Source organism: Orcinus orca, chromosome 2, assembly GCF_937001465.1.
Source record: "Orcinus orca chromosome 2, mOrcOrc1.1, whole genome shotgun sequence".
Classification (NCBI taxonomy): Eukaryota; Metazoa; Chordata; class Mammalia; order Artiodactyla; family Delphinidae; genus Orcinus; species Orcinus orca.
Genome location: NC_064560.1, coordinates 27,239,300 through 27,265,111, shown reverse-complemented (window position 1 = coordinate 27,265,111; position 25,812 = coordinate 27,239,300). Strand labels below are relative to the sequence as shown.

The 25,812-nt window shown below is 42.6% G+C and overlaps 2 long non-coding RNA genes across 2 annotated transcripts in view; one reads left to right on the top strand and one right to left on the bottom strand.

Annotated features, from left to right (window-relative positions):
• The window catches only part of LOC117197391 (uncharacterized), a 416,054-nt gene that overhangs the window by 61,154 nt on the left and 329,088 nt on the right, over nt 1–25,812 (bottom strand). The window lies entirely within an intron of this gene.
• LOC125963429 (uncharacterized) overlaps nt 1–25,812 on the top strand; it is a 162,177-nt gene that overhangs the window by 1,950 nt on the left and 134,415 nt on the right. Inside the window, exon 2 of the long non-coding RNA XR_007475403.1 lies at nt 2,168–6,530. This is a non-coding gene — a long non-coding RNA (uncharacterized LOC125963429). The remainder of the gene's footprint in view (nt 1–2,167; nt 6,531–25,812) is intronic.

The following is a 25,812-nucleotide window of genomic DNA, read 5'->3' as shown; positions in this document are numbered from 1 at the left end:
GATAGAAGTATATATTGTGACGTGGTGACTACAGTCAGGATAATCAGCACATCCCTCACTTCATACAGTTGCTGTGCGTGTGTGTGTGTGTGTGTGTGTGTGTGTGTGTGTGTCCCAGGCCATCTTCTCCCGTGAATAGTCTCTGTAACCAACACCACAATCACAATCACAGAGGAGCCCCTCCAGCTGCCCCTTTATATCTGCGCCATCACGGTTCCCTGGCAACCACTGACCTGCTCTGCATCTCTAGGGCCATTTCCAGGTTTCAAAAATGGAATCTTTCAGGAATAGTGCCTTTTCAGGTTTGACATTTTCCACCAAGCAAGATGCCCCTGGGGTCCATCCAGGCTGCTGCATGTACCATGGGTTTGTTCCTTTTTATTGGTGCATTGGGTCCCATTCTATAGATGAACCCCAATGGGTAACCTTTCACCCACTGAAGGAAACTTGGGTTGTTTCCAGTTTTTTGGGTCTTACAGAGAAAGCCATTATGAGCATTCATGTACAGCATTTCTGTGCATGTCAGTTTTGCTTTCTCTGTGATAAACGCCCAAGAGCACAACTGCTGGGTTTTAGGGAGAGTGCACGCTAGTATTACAAGAAACAGCCAAGCTGTTTTCCAGGGCAGCCACACCACATTCATCCCCACCTGCAATGAATGGGAATTCAGTTTCCCTGCATCCTTGCCAGCCAGCATCTGGTGCTGACTATTTCAATGTAAGTGTCCTACGTTGCTTATTTGCCACCCATGTCTCCTCTTCAGTGAATGTCTGTTCATGTCTTTGCTCACTTCCCAAATGGGTTATTTGTTTTTTTCACTGTTGAGACTTGAGAGTTCTTCCCATCTTTCAGATACAAGTCCTTTCTCAGACATGTGGTTTGTAAATAGTATCTCCCAGCTTGTGGTTTGTCTTTTCATCTTCATAAACCGGGATTTTCACAACACAAAAGTTTTGAATTCTGATGAAATCCACTTTATTAATTTTTTCTGTTTATGGCTCATGCTGTTGTAGGTCTCAGAACTCTGCCTGGCCCTAGATCCTGAGACGACTGTCTTCTATTTTTTCTCCCTAAAGTCTTACAGTTTTATATTTACATTTAAATCTATGACTCTTTTTGTGCTAAATTTTTACAAAGCGTGAGGTTTAGGTCAAGGTTTTTGTTTTTTATTTTTTCTCTCTATATATGTTATAGTTCCACCACGTAACATAAGATATACCATCTTAACCATTTTAAAGTGGACAGTTCAGTGGCATTAAGTACATTCGCACTGATGTGCCGCCCCCACCACCATCCAGCTCCAGAATTTTTTCATCTTCCCAAACTGAGACTTTGTACCCATTAAAAAGGATTCCCCATTTCCTCCACCTCCTGGCTCCTGGCAGCCGCTATTCCATTTTCTGTCTCTAAGAATTTTACTACTCTGGGTACCTCGTGTAAGTGGAATCACACAGTATTTGTCCTTTTGTGACTGGCTTATTTCACTGAGCATAATGTCCTCAAGGTTTATCCATGTTATAGCCTGTGTCAGAATTTCTTTCCCTTTTATGGCTGAATAATACTCCATTGTGAGTATATACCATATTTTGCTTATCTAAAAAAATTGAAAGCAGGGTCTGGAAGGGATATGTGCAGACCCATGTTCATAGCAGCATTATTCACAATTGCCAAGAAGTGAAACCAACCCAAATCTCCAGCAGCATTTTTTGAAAAACTACTTTTCCTCCATTAAATTGCTTTTGCTCCTTTAACAAAAATCTGGTGTGTTTGTGTGGGCCTATTTCTGGGATCTCTACTCCGTTTCATTGGTCTATGTGTCCAACCCTTTGCCAACATCATGCTGTTTTGGTTACTGTAGCTTTTTAACAAGTCCTGTTCTAAAGTCAAGTAATGTGCATACTGTCACTTTATTCTCCTTTTTCAAAATTGTTTTAACTGTTCTAGGTTCTTTTTCTTTCCATATCAGTTTTAGAGTAAACTTGTCTATATTTACACAACAACGTGCTGTGATTTTGATAGGAATTGCAGAGATCAATTTGGGGCCAAATGGTACCTTTACTAGGTTGGATTTTCCAATCCTTGAATACAGCATGGTTTTCCTCTTATTTAGATCTTCTTTGATTTGTAATACAATTTTTGATTACACGTAGCTCCTCTGTTTTCACAGAGAGGTTGAAATTCAGGAAATCCTCAGCAACAACGTTGGAGTTGTGTTCAGTGATGTGCTGGAACCAGTTCACACCAACTCAGGAGGGCCCACGGAGCACGTTCCTTTCCAGCTCTGAGGTCAGTGATGTCACCGTGGTGGCTTGAAATTGGCCATGGACGGTGAGTGGACAAATGCTACAAAATGGGCTTTTCCTTCCTCACTTCCTTCTCTCTGTCTCTCTGTCTCTCTCTCTGGAGGGAATTGTTAAGGGATGGGTGAGAGACTGAATTTAGGAGTATCCCTTTGATGGAAAATCATTTGAGATTCAGACACTGAATAAATTTGAATCAAACAGTCTGTCTAGCATGTAGCTGGTATTATGTTGGGAATTCTTGAATTCAGTGGCCAAGACTTGACCTAAACTAGTGTTCACAGTGGCAATTTGTTAAAAACATTTATAATTAGAATAAGGCAAGCCGGTCTTAACAAAGGTATGGCCATAATTACGCATCCTCTCCCTCTTCAAATCAAACCTTAACCCCAGCCCTACTGATTGCTGAATACAGTCCTGTTAGCTCAAATTAGATCTTTTGATATTAACACACGTCAAGCTATTTGGTCATTTAGGCAGTAATTCTGATCCCAGTAGGGCATTTGGAAATGGAGAGAAGTGAATTGCACCCTCCTTTCCTCCCCCACCAGCCTGTGAGCACATGGCCCAGACAGAGAAGTGTAGCGTGGAAAGACCTACCAATTCAGAATCAGCCCACCAGGGTCTGAACTCAGGTTCAGAATGCTCCCTTGGTCTGACTTTAATCAATCTCTTTATTCAATTTATTGTAGTATTTTAATGATTACAACATTAATGCTATAATTCCAAAATATGTTCAGAGCTTTCAAAACATGGCAAGAAACCTAACAGACTACCCTCTTACTTCTGGGACCTGGGGCAGTGACGATTAATGTTGGCATGTGTCATCCTCCCACTATACTTTCTCCATATATTTAATTATTTAACTGCCTTGTTTCCCCCCTTTTGCTGGCTTTCCCCCAGAAATATGAGGTTATTTTTTTTCATTTAACCACATTTTGTGAATATTTTTCTTTGTCATAAAATAACGTTGTATGTGAACATTAGGAGACTTAATCACAGCTGAAGATCAAAATCACGGGCAAGGGGGCTTCCCTGGTGGCGCAGTGGTTAAGAATCCACCTGCTAATGCAAGGGACACGGGTTCGAGCCCTGGTCCGGGAAGATCCCACATGCCGCGAAGCAACTAAGCCCATGCACCACAACTACTGAGTCTGTGTTCTAGAGCCTGCAAACCACAACTACTGAAGCCCATGTGCCACAACTACTGAAGCCCACGTGCCTGGAGCCCATGCTCCGCAACAAGAGAAGCCACCGCAATGAGACGCCCACACACCACAAGGAAGAGTAGCCCCTGCTCACCACAACCAGAGAAAAGCCCACACGCAGCAACAAAGACCCAAAGCAGCCAAAAAAAAAAAAAAAAAAAAAAATCACGGGCAAGAGACAGTGAACAAATCCTCTCCACGTGTCTGAGCATAAAATAAGAGGACATTGAGTTAAAATGTAGTAGGAAAGACTATCACAAGATTTTGGCAAGGAATTCCCACAGCTATGATTATGTTTAAGACACAAGAAACATCTGGATTAAAATTTTACAGGTGAGGGTGGAAGAGAGTTTGTGTGGTACTCTACGGGGAGCTGGAGAGTCTCTGTTCGGTAGCGACTGCTGTGACGGATAATTCATGAGGGATGAGGATGAGGCCAGTCTGTCCCGGACATTTTTGCCTTCCTTTTTCTGAGGTATTCAGTGACTCAGTTATAGTTTCAGGTCGTACCCATACCTGGAACAACTACATTATTAGCTGACAGTCTCAGAGATAAAAATGAAAGACAAAAACCCTTACTTTGGTCTGCAAGGGAAAAGCAGATACTGCATCCGTCAGTCTCAATGAGGGAGTTCCTTGGTGGCCTACTGGTTAGGATTTGGTGCTGTCACTGCCGTGGCTGGGGTTCGATCCCCAGTCACGGAACTGAGATCCCGCAAGCCACATGGTGTGACAAAAAAAGAAAAGAAAAGAAAAGAAAAACTCAATGAGAAAGTCTGTGCATCAGACCTGCGATCCTATTACTGGAGTCGATGCATTGCAACTCAGGCACTGAGTCAGGCTCTGGTTGGGCTGTAGTGTGTGGAAATGTGGATAAGAACAGGACCTTATTGCACAGGTTAATGACATAAGAAAGGAGGAGGACAGGGAATTGCTCTCTGGATGAAGGACAGACATACACTCTCATCAGACATAGACCCAGTTTACTGAAACTGGTTATTTGCACACAGAGGTGTATAGTGGAAATGCCATTCCTATACAAATAATATGTTATAAATAAATTAGCCCATTAAATAGGCAACTTAAACCTAATTAGGGTTAATGATTTTTTATTTTCTAAAAGCCCACTTAAAAAAAATCAAATTAGTCCTATCTTACTTTATTTGGTCATTTGAACAGGGAGATTTTTACTGCCACAGCTGTTTACAAGGCTATAAAACCTCTTTGTAGATGAGTGGTTTTGGAAGCCCAGCCAGATTCCAGATTCACTTCCAGTATAACTGTCCTGGGTAGTCAGGTCCCCTCCCACTCCCAGAAACTCAACTTCACAAATGGCAGAAATGCAGGAAGCGGGTAGAGAGAAGGACCAATGATTTCCTTCAGAAAAAGAAAAAAAGACAGAATTCTTAAACATGCCACCATTTTTTGATAAGAAAAGGCAATAAACATTAAAGAATAATTAAAAGGAATGCTTATCAGGAATCAATCCAGCTTAGAAAATGAAAGGTGTTATAGATGTAACAAAGCTTCCTGTTTTTAATAAGGGCAGGAGAAGGAGGAACAGGGGACCTCTCAGCTGGAAGGATGGCCCTGGACTCCTCGGACCAAATTCTAGGGAACTGGGCTCATGAGACCTATGCTTTCCTGCTTCCACCTCCCCTCCCTGCAGATGTAGTCGCTTGCATCTGCACCCTTGCTTTCAGAGGGTCACGGTATCTAGTCTTTATTTGCTCATTTACAGAAATTTTTCCAAGGTGAATCAATGTACTAAAAAACAAAAAAAGCATTAGGGCAAGGAATTGAGGATAGGATTTTGCTTGTGAATCAGCTTTTCTTGAGGGCAGGGCAGGTGATGAAAAGCAGAGCTGGATACAGAAAGAACCGGGTTCCGGTCCTGCTCTGTCACTGAAGAGCAGTGAGCTGCTGATGGTGAGCCCATCGCTCAGGGACCACAGACAATTTCTGCATCTGACATGAGACATGTGGGGGGGGGGCATCAAGTAGAGATTAAACACAGTGCAGGTAGAAAGCTCAGCATAGAAACTGTGGCATGTTCGAGCTTAGTAAATGAGAGCTGTCTTCATTGTCCTAATTCCCACGGCCCAGTAATGCAGACAGATCATGGGGAATTACGTGGGTGAAGACATGGAGCTGAGGTAGAAAAATCCCTGTGCTGAAGGACACAGGAACATCAGAGATAGTTCAGGCTTGGTGCAGTGCTCTGCCCTCGCTGTCTGGAGATTCTTAACGCTTTCTGAACAAAGGAACCCACGTTTTCATTTTGCTTTGAGCCCTGCGAATTTGGTGAGGATCTCATGGCGAGTAAGAGAAGGTGCCAGCTTCGCATCCAGCTGTCTGGCCTTGAAGCCCAGCTCTTTCATCTCAGTGGCTGATAAGGACCTTTGCAAAGACGCATAGAAGCTGACCCAGGAGCCACCCAACCCAGCCAACTCAGCACCATTCCTGGCCTCTGCTGTGATGGGACTTCATGATCCTGAATGAGTTAAAGGGGCAGATTAGATCTTCCGTTCTCATGGCTGCAGCTGGCTTGGTGAAAAGGGCTGGTGTTTTTGTTTTTAACATCTTTATTGGAGTATAATTGCTTTACAATGGTGTGTTAGCGTTTCTGCTTTATAACAAAGTGAATCAGCTATACATATACATATATCCCCATATCTCCTCCCTCATGAGTCTTCCTCCCTCCCACTCTCCCTATCCCACCCCTCTAGGTGGTCACAAAGCACCAAGCTGATCTCCCTGTGCTATGTGGCTGCTTCCCACTAGCTATCTATTTTACATTTGGTAGTGTATATATGTCAATGCTACTCTCTCACTTTGTCCCAGCTTACCCTTCCCCCTTCGCGTGTCCTCAAGTCCATTCTCAACGTCTGCGTCTTTATTCCTGTCCTGCCCCTAGGTTCTTCAGAACCATTTTTTTTTTTGAGACTCCATATATATGTGTTAGCATACGGTATTTGTTTTTCTCTTTCTGACTTACTTCACTCTGTATGACAGACTCTAGGTCCATCTACCTCACTACAAATAACTCAATTTCATTTCTTTTTATGGCTGAGTAATATTCCATCGTATATATGTGCCACATCTTTTTTATCCATTCATCTGTCGATGGACACTTAGGTTGCTTCCATGTCCTGGCTATTGTAAACAGAGCTGCAATGAACATTGTGGTACATGACTCTTTTTGAATTATGGTTTTCTCTGGGTATATGCCCAGTAGTGGGATTGCTGGGTCATATGGTAATTCTATTTTTAGTTTTTTAAGGACCCTCCATACTGTTCTCCATAGTGGCTGTATCAATTTACATTCCAACCAACAGTGCAAGAGGGTTTCCTTTTCTCCGCACCCTCTCCAGCATTTATTGTTTGTAGATTTTTTCATGATGGCCATTCTGACCTGTGTGAGGTGATACCGCATTATAGTTTTGATTTGCATTTCTCTAATGATTAGTGATGTTGAGCATCCTTTCATGTGTTTGTTGGAAGTCTGTATATCTTCTTTGGAGAAATGTCTATTTAGGTCTTCTGCCCATTTTTGGTCTGGGTTGTTTGTTTTTTTGATATTTAGCTGCATGAGCTGCTTGTAAATTTTGGAGATTAATCCTTTGTCAGTTCCTTCATTTGCAAATATTGTCTTCCATTCTGAGGGTTGTCTTTTCATCTTGTTTATGGTTTTCTTTGATGTGCAAAACCTTTTAAGTTTCATTAGGTCCCATTTGTTTATTTTTGTTTTCATTTCCCTAGGAAGTGGGTCAAAAAGGATCTTGCTGTGATTTATGTCATAGAGTGTTCTGCCTATGTTTTCCTCTAAGAGTTTTATAGTGTCTGGCCTTACATTTAAGTCTTCAATCCATTTTGAGTTTATTTTTGTGTATGGTGTTAGGGAGTGTTCTAATTTCATTCTTTTACACGGAGCTGTCCAGTTTTCCCAGCACCACTTATTGAAGAGGCTGTCTTTCCTCCATTGTATATTCTTGCCTCCTTTATCAAAAATAAGGTGACCATATGTATGTGGGTTTATCTCTGGGCTTTCTATCCTGTGGCATTGATCTATACTTCTGTTTTTGTGCCAGTACCATATTGTCTTGATTACTGTAGCTTTGTAGTATAGTCTGAAGCCTGGGAGCCTGATTCCTCCAGCTCCGTTTTTCTTTCTCAAGATTGCTTTGGCTATTTGGGGTCTTTTGTGTTTCCATACAAATTGTGCAATTTTTGTTCTAGTTCTGTGAAAAATGCCATTGGTAGTTTTATAGGGATTGCATTGAATCTGTAGATTGCTTTGGGTAGTATAGTCATTTTCACAATGTTGATTCTTCCAATCCAAGAACAGAAATAAAAGAAATCCAAATTGGAAAAAGAAGAAGTAAAGCTGTCACTGTTTGCAGATAACATGATACTATACACAGAGAATCCTAAAGATGCTACCAGAAAACTACTAGAGCTAATCAATGAATTTGGTAAAGTAGCAGGATACCAAATTAATGCACAGAAATCTCTTGCATTCCTATACACTAATGATGAAAAATCTGAAAGAGAAATTAAGGAAAGACTCCCATTTACCATTGCAACAAAAAGAATAAAATACCTAGGAATAAACCTACCTAAGGAGGCAAAAGACCTGTATGCAGAAAACTATAAGACACTGATGAAAGAAATTAAAGATGATACAAACAGAGGGCTGGTGTTTTGAAAGGAGGCAAGTGTATGTACAGGATGAGTCATTCTCAAAATAGTTTACTCAAGAGTAGCTTAGGTAGGGATTAGTGAGTGTAGCAGAAGGTTCAGGAAAATTCCTGCTTTCCAAATATTTTAGGCTCAGGAAAATCCAAGGCCTTTTGTGCCAATGGCTTTTTTACTTTTAGGCTGAAAGCCATGTTTATTTAAAAAGAAAGGTAATGTAATCCATATATTCATCAATATTGTTTGTCAATTTCTGTTCCTATAAATGTTCTGAGCTTTTCTTTTGCTGCAAATCTCACACAAATTTCTTCTTATATATTTTATGGTGCAAAACATTTATGTCACTTTCCTAAAGAAATTAATACATCACTTTTCCTCTATCTTTTTGCTGAAGCTCTGCGAATGTAAGCTGTGGTACCACATTACCTGGCAGTGTGCTGTGACTGTCCCCGGTCTTCCAGGGCAGCCTCCCCGAGTCGCAGTCTCATCCCCCGCCTTTTTCCAGATACACTCTCCAACTCCCCCCAACATCTGTACAAATGCAACCCCTACCTCAAGGTTAACTTAAGTATTAGGACTTGTGAGACCAGTGGAACTATGGGTTTCTAATAATGACTCTTGGAATTCATCTGCTATTTAACACATTCTTTTCCTGTGTTTTAAGATGATTAAATGAAAATTTTAAAGACTAGACTGATGGTTTTAGTTAATTGAGCAAGTTTGTTCTGGTTGTTTTAAATGTGGGTATTGATGATTTATTACTTAAAGACTACGGATTGTTTAGTACAGGTGTCCCCAACCCCCAGGCCACAGACCCTGTTTGGAGCTGAGCTGCACAGCAGGAGGTGAGTGGCGGGTTAGGGAGCAAGCGAAGCTTCATCTGCCGCTCCCCACCGCTTGCATTACCGCCTGAACCCACCCTCTTACCCCATCCGTGGAAAAATTGCCTTCCACGAAACTGGTCCCTGGTGCCAAAACATTTTAAAAATGCTTTTTGACCCAGAAGAAGTACAATGAGACTGCTAAACCAGCAGAAAAGGAAGACGCTGAGGAAATTGGTCTCAAATACAATTCTAAGGTGGCAGGAAGGGCGGGAGGGGAAGACTGAATAATAGGATTACTCAGAGCTGCTAATGATCCTGATTCAGTCATTTTCTGCTTATAAAAGGGCACTTTGACCTTTTCCAAGCCCAAATATATGTTTCTCGATGGAAGGTCGCTCCCATGCATAAGCTACTGAAGACTAGATTTATCAGAAACTCTGATAGATTCCTAAACCCAGTAGGGGAGGTGGCACTGCTATCATTAATTGAGTCAATGATCTATTTTATCCGGTACTACACGTACATGCACATAATGCATAAATTACACAAAACAGTTCCAGCATAGTTAATGAACTTGCCCTAAGGCTAATAAAAAAGCACTTAGCTAGGTCCTATTTATTTTTTTCCTTTATGCATAACAGCATTTTACTTAACAGCATTAATCAAGCTGAAGGACCATCTGAATTAAGATGTAAAGACCTTTTTTAGGCTGTGTGTCAGCATAAGTGAAGTGCCCAGGTACCAGTCAGGGTTAGGATGCCCTGACACGAAAGGGCTTCCCTGTGACACACATGGCATCATCGGGGGTCTCTCCTATTTGGGATGATCTAAGTAGGAAAGAGCAGTTACGTGGTTGGGGGGTTTGCTTTTTCACAGTGTTGAGTACCTGTGAGGCTTATCAACACAGTGAGCACAACTTGTTCACCCAAATAAACTATGTTGGTGTCGGAGGCCCAGAGCTTGATTTCCAGCCAGGCTGGGAACTAGTCATGCTGCCTTGGAGAAGTCACTTAGCCTGTGTCACCCTCGTCTATAAAATGGGGACACCAGCATGTGCCACTCCCAGTTTGGGGGAGAATCAAATGAGATGACAGGCGCAAAGCTCCAGGCACCAGACTGACAACTGGTCAACATGTAATCGTGTGAGAGTAACAAACCATTCAGGGCAGTAATACAGCAACTAAATTGTTTGCAATTGTTTGCAGTAATACAGCAACTAAATTGTAAGAAGTTCAAATAACCATCTATGGGGCTGACTACCATAAACGCCTCATCAAAAACATAAAGTATTACAGGTGGCCAATAAGAACATGTGGCGATGCTCAACATCACTAACCGTCAGGGAAATGAAAATCAAAACCACAATGAGCCACCACCTCACCCCCATTAGCATGCTTACTATCAAAACCCAGAAAATAAAAGTGTAGTGAGGACGTGGAGAAATTGGAACCCTGTACACGGTTGGTGGGAATGTAATTTGGTGCAGCCACTACAGAAAACCGTATGGAGGTTCTTCAAAAAATCAAACAGAATTATTGTATGATCCAGCAATTCCACTTTTGGGTGTTTAACCAAAAGAATTGAAGGCAGGGCTTTGAACAGATATTTGAACAACTATCTTCAAAGTAGCATTATTTACAACAGCCAAAAGGTGGAAGCAACCCAAGGTCCAGTGGTTGCCAGGGGCTTGGGGCAGGGAGATGGGGAGTATGTAATGGGGACAGAGTTTCATTTGGGGAAGATGAAAAAGTTCTGGAGATGGATAGTGGTGATGGTCACACAACAGTGTGAATGTACTTCATGCCACTGAGATGTACCCTTAAAAATGGTGAAGATGGTAAATTTTGTGATGTGTATTTTACTACAATTAAAAAATATAAAATATAATAAAATGTTTCCAAGTTTCAAAGGCTGAGATAGTGGTAAGTTCCTTTTGTTGTTTTGTTTTCTCATTGACAATCCATTTCTTCATTCCTGTACTTCTTCATTCATTTATCTCATCATCAAAGTTGTACTGAGCTCCTATATTATTATCAGATACTGTGGATAAAGAAATAAAAGTAGCCTGGTGTCTGATCTCCCCAATCTTAAAATCTTGAAAGAAAAGGATAATCGTAAGATTGATAAGCACAGGATCATGGGACAAAGGCAATTCATAGAAGCATGTGTAAGATATTGAAATAGTAAAAAGAGAACTACAGGGATAAGAATAAGAAAAGTAACAAAGAAAAAGACATTTTACATAAAAATCAACAGATGATTATAGGCATCTCATTTTTTTCTATATTTTACCAAAAAATAAAAAAAGACTGGATTTATGTTATTCTGTCTGCCATGTGGTTTAAACTTTTCTCCTAAGAAAAGATCATTGAATTGCTAAGAATGTTAACTTTAATTTAACCTACTCCTTAGAAGTATTTTGCACAGGAAGAAACTGAGGCCGGTAAAGCTGAAAGGTAGAGTAAAATTTCATGCAATTAAATTAGGACAAATATGAGTCTTGAATCTAGCTTTTCAGAAGTGCCTGTTTCTTACATTACACTAACTTTTCCAAGGCAGCCAGACATACATTTGTGACCAGTGATCCAATACTTACTGACATCACATGATCTCATATTTGTGTAGATAGCACTGTCATAAACTTTTCAAATCACAGTTGATGTCAGAGAGATGCCCTTTATATGAGGGGTTAGGTACATTTCTTACTTCTGAGAGGACAAATGACTTCATTCTGGTTAGAAAAGACTGTCATGATCTGTGCTGCTCACATGAAGATCAGGTCCACTTACTCGACTGTAAATTTGTACATTCACCCCTTTAACAAAGAGTCAACACACACTCCGGGTCAGATGCTATTAAATGCAGTGGGGACACAGTAATGAAAGGACAGACATAATTCTGCCCCCAAGAACCTTACCATCTGGTGAAAATAAATTCTATCTTTTTAATTGGTTACTGGAGGTGTGCACAGGATCTGGAAGAGATGGTAAACCAGCCGCCATCAGTAAAAGCAGAACAGAAATGGCAAGAGAAAGCTCACCCATCTTTGTTTTTTAAAAACGAACTATTCATAAGGGCTGCCCTGAAGCTTAGGAACAGAAGCAAGATTTAGGAAGGGCTTCTAAGAGATACTTTAAGAAAAATTGTATTTAAAAGAAATTTTGTTTAATATTATGAATGAAACACCTTGATAAAACTTGAGAAGAACACACACTGGATTTTATTTATTTTTAAACATTTACAGAGAGCATTCTAAATATTTTGCTTTATCTAGTCTTTAACTTTTTTTTTTTTTTTTTTTGCGGTACGCCGGCCTCTCACCGCCATGGCCTCTCCCGTTGCGGAGCACAGGCTCCGGACACGCAGGCCCAGCGGCCATGGCTTACAGGCCCAGCCGCTCCGCGGCATGCGGGATCCTCCCGGACCGGGGCACGAACCCACATCCCCTGCATTGGCAGGCAGACTCCCAATCAGTGCACCACCAGGGAAGCCCTAGTCTTTAACTTTTTATATAAAAAATAATATTTTATTTTCATGTTTTAAAGGGTAGTAAGGTAGAATGTATTGTATTGACCCAATGACAATGTCCAGAATATAAGTCATTTTATTTAGTAAGTAATTTCTAAGTCTTGCTGGTCATCAATATCACCTGGGAGAGTTTCTTGTTTTGTGTTTTTCATTCACAGATCATGCTTCTCAAGTCCCAAATCTTCTGAATTAGAATCTCAGGGATAGTGCACATTGTGGGGACCTGAGAATCTATGTTTCTTAAAAGAAAAACATGAGATGAAGGAAAAAGAACTCCTCCAGTGATTCTGATGGAAATCCAGTCTCAGAAACTATCTGTTCAGATTATAAGATTATTGTCAAATACTGCTATTACCCATGTCCTAGCTGAAGATAAAGCAGGAGGAAAAGTATCTTTTCAACGCTGAGCTGAAGACCTGGGCAGAGAGGTGCACATGAGAGAAGAACATAGTATTCTTGCCGCCTGCGACTAACATTTCAGTAAGTGGCATCTTCCTTCCATTTACACTGATGGAAGGATCATTCAAACGGCGAGGACAGGTCAGTATGAATTTTACAAAGCTAGGATTTCTCAGCGTTTTAAACAGAAACATATGGGAAGAAAACAGCTGCTTTAGGCAATTTTTCCCCCAAAATTAAGTCTTCACATATGAAGAACATCATCATCTTGTGTTGCCATATCCTTGAACTTTAAACATTGGCTGTTCTGTTGTTTTTGTTTGAAATTGGAAGAAAATGAAATTAAGAATAATAAAGCCACATATACTGACAAAGACTGTCTCCTTGACCAAACCTGGGTTGGGCTCCTCTGAGGCGTCTTCTGGACCAGGCCCCAAACTTGGGCTCTGACCCTTGGCAGCTTAGTTCAGTTTTAGCAAGAATCCTGGTGGGTCAGTTTAGTGAAAATCTCCCACCATCAATATTTGGTCAAATTCCTCATTATCCACCCTTGATATCTTATCATCCTCATCACCAACCATCACCTGCCTTCTGCAAGAATCCGGTCGAGTTGTGCAGGCAGGAGTCCCCCAGCTCTGATGTCGTGTTCCATCCACTGACTCCCACTCTGCTCCTTGCCAGTAAATCTCCACATGTCCTTATTTGGGGTTGAGTCCGATCTCTCTCCCCTACTGCAAAACCCCATTGCAGTGGTCCCTTCTTGAATAGACTTTCTTACCATATTTAACAAGTGTCAGAGTAATTTTTTGGACAATACTCAAGTAGAATTTCACACTTGGTTAAGGGCTTTGGTGTTCCTGATATGTTATCTAGCAACTTTTAGCCCTTCTATAGGTTTCCTTTCCTACTTAAAGCCCGAGAGAACAGATTTATGTGAGATGGGAGCTGCAGGAAGCAGAGAAGATGTTAAGGGGGAAAAGATGATGAGTTTAGTTTGGGACAAACTTTATTTGGATTTCTAGCAACATGGCATCTGGGAATATTTGACAGGCATTTGAAAACTTGAGTATAATCCAATGAAGAGGTCAAGGCGAGAAACAGAGATTGGAGAGCTGTCCCCCTGGAGATGGGCTGAAGTGCTGTGAGTGACTGAGTGTGCCCATGGAGGAGCACGGGGCCCACGGCTTCCAGTCAAAGAACACCAGGACACCCCTGTGGTCAAAGGAGCTGCAGCAAGGGACAACCCACCCTGGGGGAAGGGGGTATCTCAGCAAGAGGGTATTAGAATGACTCCTAGGATTGGGCTTATGTTAGGTGGTTTTGCGGACGCCTGAAGGGAGTGGGGTCTACTCTGGACTGGGTGCTGTCAGGAGGCGGGGCTAATTTTTTTACTGGAGAGATTCACAAATCTTATCTGGAAGCAGAGCAGACAACAGTAAGACTAAAGCTATAATTAGTAAAGAAGAAGCAGTCTTTCCTATTTGCCAGGAAAATGGCATTATTGGTCATTTTTGTGGCTTGTATGATACTTGTATTTTTCAGTGTTCAGAAATAACCACATGGAGGTCTTGCTTTTGTCTTGCTGCATCCTGGTCTCGGGGTGGCCTGGACTGATGCTGACATGCAGTGCAGCTATTATACTCATGGGGAGAACAGCAAGGCCTGGCTAAGAGTCCCAGACCAGGTCCAGGATGGCAGGGGCTGGTTTTCTTTCTCAGGAGGAAGGAGAGAGAAGGTTCAAGACAGCATCTTGGTCCCTCTCCCCCACCCTGTAATCTGAAGAGTGGCAAAGAAAGTGAAAACATAATGAGACAAACCTGAGAATGCAACATCAGCTTTTCCCACTTCACATCTTGAAATACTTATACTCCTATGTGGGGAAACAACAAATGAGACACCACAGCAAAGTGGGATTATTTGGAATTGCCATCTAGTAAGATGGATGTCATCTACTTCTTTTATGTCATGCAGAAGACTCTGTTAAATCCATTTGATTTAATTAATTGCAGTAGGTTTGTATTCAAGCAGCGCCTACCTAAGAAACCAGAAAGTTGTTAATGGTTTGATCTGTTATCAAGACTTGAGTCATATGTAAGAAGTTGCAGCAAGGTGATAAAATCATGTCCTTTTTTAAAATGTAGTTTTCCTTTTTGTCCATAAGTGACTGATTTCTCTTGGTCCATTCTGACCTGGTTGGTTCTTGTTAAAATTGGATTTTAACACTATTGCCTCTTGCTCAGACCCACAAGGGATTCTGTTAGGTCGTCCACCTGGGTAAATGGACCACTGTGCTTTTCAGAGTACTTCCCAGACTTGGTTTTCCCAGACCAGACTTTTAAAGTTCCTACAAATGACACGGTTACAGCTCCATTCTTCGGTAGCTGATGTTACGCGCTTGCACAGGGTGGGAATCTGGCTCCTCAGACAGGATTGTGTGCTGGGTCTTCACTTGCATGTGAACGTCTTCTGACCTTGACCCACACCCTTCCTCTGTTCGGCCTGCCGCATCCTACACGCTTCATCTTGGCACCACAGGCGTTTGAACATGTGTCTCCTCTCCGCCCTCCAAGGACACAGCCCAGGGACATCCTCATCACAGCGCTCACTGGGATTTGTGAGAGGCCCAGCCACTCCAGCCTCTCTGTCTCCCTGGGAGTCCCCATGACTCCCAGGATGAACTCAGAGAGGGCCACCTGGCACGGAGCAGGCTGCAGCCTTCTTGGCTGTGTCCCAGCCTCCTTCCAGGCCCTTTTTCCCTGGGAAAAGCCCTGATGGGGACTGTGCGATCTGTGGGTGTTTTCAACTCAAGACTTTCGCTCCGTTCCTTATGCTCCTGTCGACCTAGCATTTGGAGTGTGAGGACAGTTAGCATGGGATTGCCATAATAGAGCCACTGTTGCTACATTTCTTTAGACCAAGAAAGAGGCCTATGGATCGCTGGTCGGATGCCAGCAATGGCCCTGAAAGGCCTCTCCCTCATCTGGGTCTCCAAGACATGAAAGTGCAGAGTCAGGAGTGGCCTGGAGCCACTGGGTAGGAAGGTTTCTTTGCAGATTAGGAATCAAATCTGGGCAGTCTGGGAGCCTAACAGATATTCACAGGTGGCCAGTGTCACTTAAATCAGGTCCTTTCTGCAGTGCCCATTGATCCAGCCCGTGAAAGGCTGTGCCTTCCCCACTGACAGAAGCAGTCATGCAGCATATGCAGAGTTTCCTGCAACGCCAGAATTACATGTAATTTGTCAACAGCTGACACTGCTAATAAAGGGTTTACACATATCATGTGCAACATCTACACACTGCTTAAATGCAAGCCAACTGTGTAAATTTAATGTTACAGCAATATATTTTGGAACTCTCCTTTGAGCTTTCCTGGGGTAAATTGGCCCTTAAATGAAAACATATGGACGGTAGAAATCCCAGGTGCTTTAGATCAACAGAGACTTGGCTAATCCCATGGATTTCGGCATTTTTGACATAAGAAAGTTCATTAAACCTGGGGCCAACCTCATACCTGATGTCAGCAGGCTAACTGGAATATGTACTTATAATCCTCACACATGTCTACAACTGGCCCTCGACTGGGCTACTTTGATTTGTTCTCCTTCCTAAAATGCCTGGAATATCATGGGCTTCCAGGTTTACAGTCTTCAAGTTTTTCAGCTGGTAAGTTCAAATTCGGATCCAGCAAATGGAAAAAGAAACGTGTCCATTTTATGTATCAGGAATGTATTTAGGTTCCTATGAATCTATATTAACAAAGACACACAATTTATTCTAATATGGTTGGATGTTTATTTTATGAGAGTCATTCCTGGAGATACAGTGAATGTAGGTTTGTTACGGTCAGCATCATTAAGTGGAAACCCTGAAACTACCAGGGAACTGGTGTTGCAAACGAAGCTGTGAGATAAGAAGCAGCGAAAACAGAGACCTACAGCTTTTTCCTCACTAACTCAATGCTGTTTTTCCTGTTTCCTCTCAAAACATGAGAGGGTTTTTCTTTTCACGTATAATAGCTACAGTTAAATTTTGTTCCTATAGTGCCACTCTTGTAAAGCATCTCAGCGGATACCAAGTCTAAAGGAGACCACTTGATATTTTAAAGTGGGAAACCTAGATTCACATGGTATCAGAAAATCTACTCCTAGTATCTGAATCCTATGAAATTCATACATAATCCACACTTACAGTTCAGAATGCAGAAAATGTTTCTTAAATTAGAAATATATTCTGTAAATGCAGTAGTCTATTCTTTTCCTTTCATTTTACTGGTAGGTTCTGCTTTAGTAATGCAAATTTAAAAATCAGGTTAAGGTGAAAAATCTAAATGAATGTTATTATGCACTGTGTATTATAGTTTTTTTCTTAAGAAAAAAATGAAATGAAAATGAAGATGCTTTCTCAAGAGAGTATCAGGCAAGAAAATCATCAGAATACATCTAAGCAAAAATTAATCTAAATGAAAAAAAATATATATATATTCTTTATAGATATGGCAAAAGAATCACACAAATATTTATGTAAATGCTTTAAAGCAAGTTTTGGAAATGTTATTTTTTATAAAGATTTTTAAAAATTAATTTATTTTATTTTATTTATTTATTTTTGGCTGTGTTGGGTCTTCGTTGCTGCATGCAGGCTTTCTTCTATTGTGGCGAGCGTGGGCTACTCTTTGTTGCAGTGCGTGAATTTCTCATTGCGATGGCTTCTCTTGTGGAGCATGAGCTCTAGGCGCACAGGCTTCAGTAGTTGTGGCACGAGGACTTAGTTGCTCTGCGGCATGTGGGATCTTTCCGGACCAGGGCTCGAACCTGCGTCCCCTGCATTGGCAGGTGGATTCTTAACCACTGTGCCACCACGGAAGCCCAGGAAATGTTATTTTTTAAATTATGAAAACCACTGTTGTGCATTATCCAAATGATAATGGACTTGCATATCACCACCTACAAAGATTCTGATTTAACATTTTTTCAATCGGAAGGAAATTGATGTAATTACTTTAAAAATACTGATGTTATATTGTAAGGCACAGCCATTTTAAACCTTATGTCTTGTAACTTCATTTCTCTTTAGGGCTTAATCTCAGCACTTCCACTGTAAGTAAATGCTTTGGAAGAAAAAGAAAACATTGCTCCCCAAATCCCATGACTCTTACATTCTTTTATTATTTCAAGTAATTTGAGGAAAAACCCAAAATCTTCCTTCTAACCTTGGTGGACCGTAACTCATTTTTTGTTCCAAATTCTTCTACTGATCCCCTTTCCTCACTGGTCTTTTTGGAAAGGCAAAGATGAGGAAGAGAGGAAGAAGGAAATCCGCATCCAGTGGGGGTTTTGGAGAGCACCCATTCCAACACCTTCAATGGACCTAAACAAACTGTGTTTGCAGAGGGTAAGTGGGCCTTGGAAAGGCAATGGCGAGAGAAGCAGGGGCCTAGGGTGGTTCCGACCGGTGGAGCTGCACCTCCCTGTGGACGTGAGCTGTGTGTGTGCCATGTGAGTTGGGCACATTGCTACATCTGCCTGCTCACTTCCCCAGCTCTATGATGAGCATAACATGACCTGCTCAGAGGCTGCATGAGAGGACAGGCGAGACAAGACGTCATATGGTATCTATTTGTGGTCACTCAGATTTCTAAGGAGGAGAAAACCTGAAGACAGGTTTGTGTGAGCTTAGGAAAGAGGGAATGAAGAAAAAACCACTAAACAACTGAAAATATCCTTGTTCTACCTCTCTGATCCTTCAAACACCCCCATATCATGCCTCAAATACTGAAATTAGGAGGGTGCCGAGGGAGTGAGGAGTGAGTGGGGCCGACTGGTCACCCCAGGAATTTGCAGAGCCCTGGAAGGAGGCTCAGACATGAGAGGAGTCCAGTGGGACAGGGATTTTTCTGGGGCCAGGTTGAACCAGCCAGGAAAGAGAATAAACAGTCATTGCCTGAATTTCCACTTTTAGAGACTCAACACCTTAGCTTAGGGTTTAATCTTTGACATAAATCGTAGCAATATTTTATTGGATCTGTCTCATAAGGCAAAAGAAATAAAAGCAAAAAGGAACAAATGAGACCTAATTAAACTTAAAAGCTTTTGACAACAAAGAAAACCACCGATAAAATGAAAAGACAACCTATGGAATAGGAGTAAATATTTGCAAATGATGCAACCAACAAGGGATTAATATCCAAAATATACAAACAGATTATACAAATCAATAAAAAAACCCTGAACAATCCAATCAAAAACGGGCAGAAGACTTCAATAGACATTTTTCCAAAGAGGACACACAGATAGCCAACAGTCACATGAAAAGATGCTCAACGTCATTAATTATTAGAGAAATGCGAACCAAAGCTACAATGAGGTATTACCTCACACCTGTCTGAATGGCCATCATCAAAAAGCCTATAAATAACAAGTGTGGGGGAGGACGTGGAGAAAAGGGAGCCCTCCTGCACTGCTGGTGGGAATGTAAATTGGTTCAGCCACTATGGAGAACAATACAGAAGTTTCTTAAAATACTAAAATTAGAACCATCTTACAACCCAGCAATCCACTCGGGTTTACATCCAAAAAAAAAAAAAAACAAAAAACACACTAATTTGAAAAAATATATGCACCCCAACCCCAATGTTCATAGCAGTATTATTTACAATACCTAAGACATGGAAGCAACCCGAGTGTCCATCAATAGACGAATGGATAAAGAAGATGTTGTATATATACACGATGGAATATTACTCAGCCATAAGAAGAAAGAAATTCTGTCATTTGCAGCAATGTGGATGGACCTAGAGAATATTATGCTTAGTGAAATAAGTCAGTATGCTCTCTCTTATATGTGGAATCTAAAAAATAATACAAATGAATGTATATGCAAAACAGAAACAGACTCAACAGATATAGAAAACAAACTTACGGTTACCAAAAGGAAGAGGGATGGGGGAGGGACAAATTAGGGGTATGGGATTAACAGATACAAGCCACTATGTATAAAATAGATAAGCACACTGTATAGCACAGGATGTATTACCAGTACCTATAATAACCTATAATGGAATATAATCTGCAAAAATACTGAATCACTAACTGAATACTGAAATTAACATAATATTGTGAATCAACTATACTTCCATTAAGAAAAAAAGTCTTGTCTTTCAAAGTCTTAAGTCTGGTTCTTATCCTATCCGTGCAAGTTTTGTACATCTTCCTGACAGCAGCCCTCCTCTGGTTGTCCTGTTTCTGCTTCCTCTGCTCAGCACATCTGAGCATCTGGTGCTTTTGATCTCCTCCTTCCCCCTTTGAATAACCCTCTCAATCCAACTCATTATATACAAGGATCAGCCCACACCCCGGGCAAACATTCTATCTTCTTGAAATCTTCAACAACTCCAGTCCAAACCTCTCTCTCATCTCTTACATACTGTTGGTATTTATTTTATGCACAGTTTAGCATTGTATGTGGAAATATGAGGGGATCGATGACTCCAAAGAAAAAGGCCGTCTCATTTGCTCCTCTAGGTTTAGCTGTTGGTCTATGAACTGCAGAAGTCACATGCTAAAGTTGAAAAAGCAATTAGATTCTTTTTCTGTTTCCTGAGCACAAAAAATATGTTAGACCCTTAATAAATACTTCATTAGAAAAGAAAAAAAAATGAATGGATGGATAAGTGAATGAATGTAAGGCCTGTACCTAGGTACTCTGATTAATTAATTAAATCCAGTTCTTGTCTCAAGGAACTTGCATTATGAAAAGGAAGATAAACTCTTTGCAATTTTCTCTAATACAAAATAGAATGGCCACAATATCATAACTAATCTGGGAGATGACAGAAGAGAAAGACTAATTATGACAGCTTCAGAAAAGCCCTCATAAACAAGACAGAACTTGAGTTCATTTAGAAAGGAGTTAAAAGGTAGAGACAGTGTTGAAGAACATTCCAGAAGGACATTCTGGGAGGATACAAGTATGGGACTGAAGCAAAGACAAGGAGGGCTGGGAGTTCCCTGAAGTCTGAGTCTGTGTCCTCATGCTCACCTCAGTGCCTGGTGTGCCTGGAGCTGCTACACAAGCTGGCTCTACATACGTGGGAGTGTTCTGAAAGGCAGGGGTTTGGTTATTGGAGCACTGGGGAGGTGGGGGTGAGTCTCAAACAGTAGGCTGAGGGCACAAGGTCTGGGATGCTCGTCTCAGGAAAACAAGACCTGATATGGTGGGAAGGGCACTGACTGACTCTGTTCAGGCTGCCATAACACAACACCAGGCAGCTTATAAACAACAGACATTTATTTCTCACAGTTCTGGAGGCTGGGAGGTCAAGATCAAGGCACCTGAAAATTCAGTGTCTGGTGAGGACCTGCTTCCTGGTTCACAGACAGCATCTTCTCCCTGTGTCCTCATGTGGAGGAAGGGGTGAGAGAGTTCTCTGGGGTCTCCTTTAAAAGGGCACTGATCCCATCATGGGGTCTCCACCCTCATGGCCCCATCACCTTCCAAAGCCCCCACCTCCTGACACCATTCCCTTGGGGGTTAGGACTCAACATGTGAATTTGAGGGGGACACAGACACTCAGACCACAGCTGGCAGCTTTTCAATGTACACTTCACTGCATCTGATGTCTCGAGCTCCTGACTGCTTGAGCTCCTCTTGTAAACTGTTTATGTGCTGGCCATACGGGGCTGAAAGAGCATAGTTATGGCACCTGCTTTTAAGGAACTTATATCTGAATACACGAAGCTATGTTATGTGATTTACTGAGTAAATGCGCAAAGCACGAGACACATGCATAACTTCTGGAATGAGCAGGGTGTAACTGTAGAACTTCGAAGACTCTTGAGTTATTTATTTCGGGGGAATGGCATGGCACCTGACAAGCAAAGGTAGACTGATGCTCAGGCAGCCCTGCTGAACCACCAATCCCAGTGGGAGGGTGTAGCTCCCACCGGCTTCAGTAAACTCATCCAAGCTGTGTGCATGTAGGGACGTGATGCAGCACCCAACTTACTGAGTCTGCTCCTTGGGCACATTTCTGCTTAAAATGTATTTTGGAAAATAAACAGTTGAGGCCCATGTGATTAGAGGTTTAGGAGGTGCCATAGGCAGCGAATGGTACAAACCAGATTTTAGAGAATCTGCTCCAAGTGTGACTATTCCACCTCATTTGTGCCCCTCAGTTGGGTTATACAAAATCAAGAGCTATTCTTTATCAAGTGACTCCTCTTAAGAGGATGCAAGAAGAAAAAGTTGCCTTTTGCATAAAAGCACTGGTGCTTCCAACTTATGGCAAATGCTGCTAAAAGCAGAGGTTCTATTTTTATTCCTCACATTCTGGCCACTGTGGTGTCATTTCCGCTGCAGAAACTGGGAGATGGGCGCCACATCTGCACAGACACCCACCCCCAGCTGGAGGGTCTCAGCGCCCTTCCACGGGCATTTTCTCTATTGCTTTCTATCAGGTTATCCTTCCCCACAGAGGGTGTACAAAGGGCTTTTTTTTAATTCTGTGAAAATGTGCCTAACATACAATTTACCATTTTAAGTGTAAACTCCAGTTGCACACATTCACGGTGTTGTGTAGCATCACCACCATCCATCTCCAGAACTTTTTCATTTCCCAAGTGAAACTCCACACTCATTAAACAACACCTCCCCACCCCCTCTCCCAGCCCCTGGCAACCCCCCTTCTACTTTCTGTCTCTATAGATTAGAATACTCTGGGTACCTCACGTAAGTGGAATCATATGGCATTTGTCCTTTTGTGACTGGCTTACTTCACTCAGCATAATGTCCTCAAGATTCATCCACACTGTAGCCTGTGTCAGAATCTCTTTCTTCTTTAAGGCTGAATAACATGCCACTGTATGGATGGACCACATTCTGTTTATCCATTCATCCACCTGTGGACACCTGGGTTGTTTCCATCTTTTGGCTGTTGTGAATCATGCTGCTATGAAATGGGGGTATAAATACCATCTTGAGATGCTGCTTTCAGTTCTTTTGGGCATCTACCCAGGAGTGGAGTTGCTGGATCATATGGTAGTTCTGTTTAGTTTTTGAGGAACCTCTGTACGGTTTCCCACAGCAGCTGCACCATTTTACATTCTCACCAACATCACACAGGGGTTCCAATTTTCTACATCCTCACCAAAACTTATTATTTTCTATGTTTTTGATACTAGCCATCCTAATGGGTATGAGGTGGTATCTCGCTGCAGTTTTGATTTGCATTTCCCCAGTGAGCAATTATGTGTGTCAGGATTTTTAACTCTGAGTCTCTGGTTTGAAAGTGGCCTTTTCCTGGACAGTTGAGGGTGGGCTGACATCCCGATGTGGAGCTGCAACCACACCCGGCCCAAGGAGCCCTGTCTCAGCTGCGGGGCAGGGTTCATCCCCCTGAGTTAAGGCCTCTTACAGCTGTGCTCACACTGTTTACCGGTGACCTCTCTGACGTGCTCTGCCCATGCAGGAAGTGGGTCAGAACCCCAGTCCTCTGAGGACTCTGATTAGGATCCCTGTGCTGTGGCAGCAATGTGCCATCATAACTGTAACATGCACGCCAGAAGCTGAGGGACTGGGGTCACCTAGACCATGGTTTGCGGACCTTCCAATCTTCTGTGCAAGCATCTTTCTAAATGAGATGGTGGCGGGACTGTGCTGGGTGGAGCAGGGATGGGACAGCTCTGCCGTGGTGAGGCTGGGGCTGGTTTGCTCCCTGCCTGCCGGCCACCGGGGCCCCAAGATGAGCTCCAGGGTCTCCATCAGGGAACCGCACTGCTGGAAACCACACTGCTGGACTACCTTTACAGATGGGCACCATCCTAGGCTAAGGTGACATGGCCCGTTAGTGACAGAGGGAGTACCAGAATCCACCTCCCAAATTCCCTCAGCTCTCAGCACCCAGGGCGACAAGAGTTGGCGGAGAGAGAGGGATTGCTACATTGTCCGTATTTCGAGAACAGGATCTACACAGCTGGTGATGCTGAAATGGTCTCCAGATGAAACCTGAATGAATCTGATGTTTATTTAGAAAGAACTAAGCACTAGGTATTCTGGAGAATATAAATGTTAATGAAATATAGATCTAACTGCATACATACTCACAGCAGGGGAAGGAAAACCGTATGTGAGTTCGTAAAGCCTTGGGAGTATGGAGTGGAGTGGGCTCAGCAGGCCCTGGCGCACATGGCAACAGGGGCGCCTGGGAGGCTTCTGGGAGGAAAACGGCAGAGAACTCAAACCACCTGGGCTAACTGTTGAAGAAGGCCATGGTCTGCAGCGACAGGTGGTTGGAGTGAGAACAGAGGGGAATCTTGAGGCAGGAAGACCCGCCAAGACCTGATGAAGGTGGAGATTGAGGCAGGGGTGGGCACAAGGGACGTGGCCCCACCTGTGGGGAGAAAGACAAAAGTTCAAGACGAGAGTACTGCCAACTCGCTAAAAAATTCTCTACTAATATTACCAGTAATATTCTCTAGTAAACTAGGACTGCAGCCAAATGTCTCAGGCACCGGGCCATGGAGCAGATTACATTTACACACAGTTGACGGAGCTACTGCGCTGACTCCAGATCTGAGTTATGAAAACCCAAATGCTAGGACGAACTCACATTCAAACAGTAGCACGGTTTCCCTGAAAACTGTCTCGCTAACCAACAGGATGGGGCTTGCTTCCTCCCCAACATCCTCTCTCCCTTCCCTCCAGCCTCCTCCAGGGTGGAAATCTTTAGTAGGGTGGAATTCTAAACACCCAGAAGTCTCCAGGGGAGTGTTAGGTTGGTGTTTACAATATCTGTGCTGCTCCTGTAGCATGGAGCCAGGATCAAGATCAGAGACGTAGAGATGAACTTCAAGGGACCCTGGGGTGAGAGAGGAGAGACCCCTTGACGTCCACATGGAGTGAATTCTGAATGGACCAGTGGGTGATCAACGGAGAAAAGTGGAGAACATCTGTGCGTCGTGATCTGAATGCTCTGTGTACTCATGATGGTCCAGTAACAAGATTTTCCTGCTGGAAAAGGAGGTGCTTACATACCTTCCCAGGTGCTTATGGATGTTTTGAGTAAGTTCTAAGATACAATGGAGTGATTTGGGGCACTCCTGGCCAACGAACCAAGGAGAAGCAGTGATGGTCCAGGAAATGACAGCATCAGCATCCTACACCCAGTCATGACCATCGTAGAGAAATGTAATGTTTGACAAGGAAGAAAGTTTAAAAATCCTTTAACCCTATCCACCCCTCTGAAAGATGGAAAATCCCCACTATTCTGACAGATGAAAAGAGGGTTGTTTCTTGCTCAGGATCAAAGAGCTATCTACGGGCAGAGCTCCTGTTAAAATCCAGGCCACTGGAAATCCAGGCCATGACTCTTAGCCATTGCCTTTCCACTGTGCCACCGCTCGGTGGCCCGCCAGTGGGGTCAAGAAGCCTGTCTCCTCCTGTGATGGGTCAGCTCACGCCATGTTCCCTCCACATGAAGCACGCTTGAACCAGGCACCATCGGTTCTGCGTGATGTGGGGAAATGAATTAAGCACCACCAGCGCCTAGCCATCATTTACCAAAAAATCACTGTTCAGATTTTGGGGTTCTCTAGGTGACCATGAATATATGTCAGTGCAGCTTATATTGGGTGATAATTTTCTTCTTGCACATTCAATGGTTCCTCCTACGTTCGCTTTACAATCTGGTGGATGTTAAGTTGTTATTACAGCAGGGCTTCCTCCACTTCATTTTATTTCACTACCATGGTTATGGGCTCACTGTTGTAGTTACATTTAATTTCACTCACAATCAGGGTCTGTTTTGGTCATTTGTTGGCATCCTCCAGCTTTGCAGACCGGCTTCTTTACACAGGGC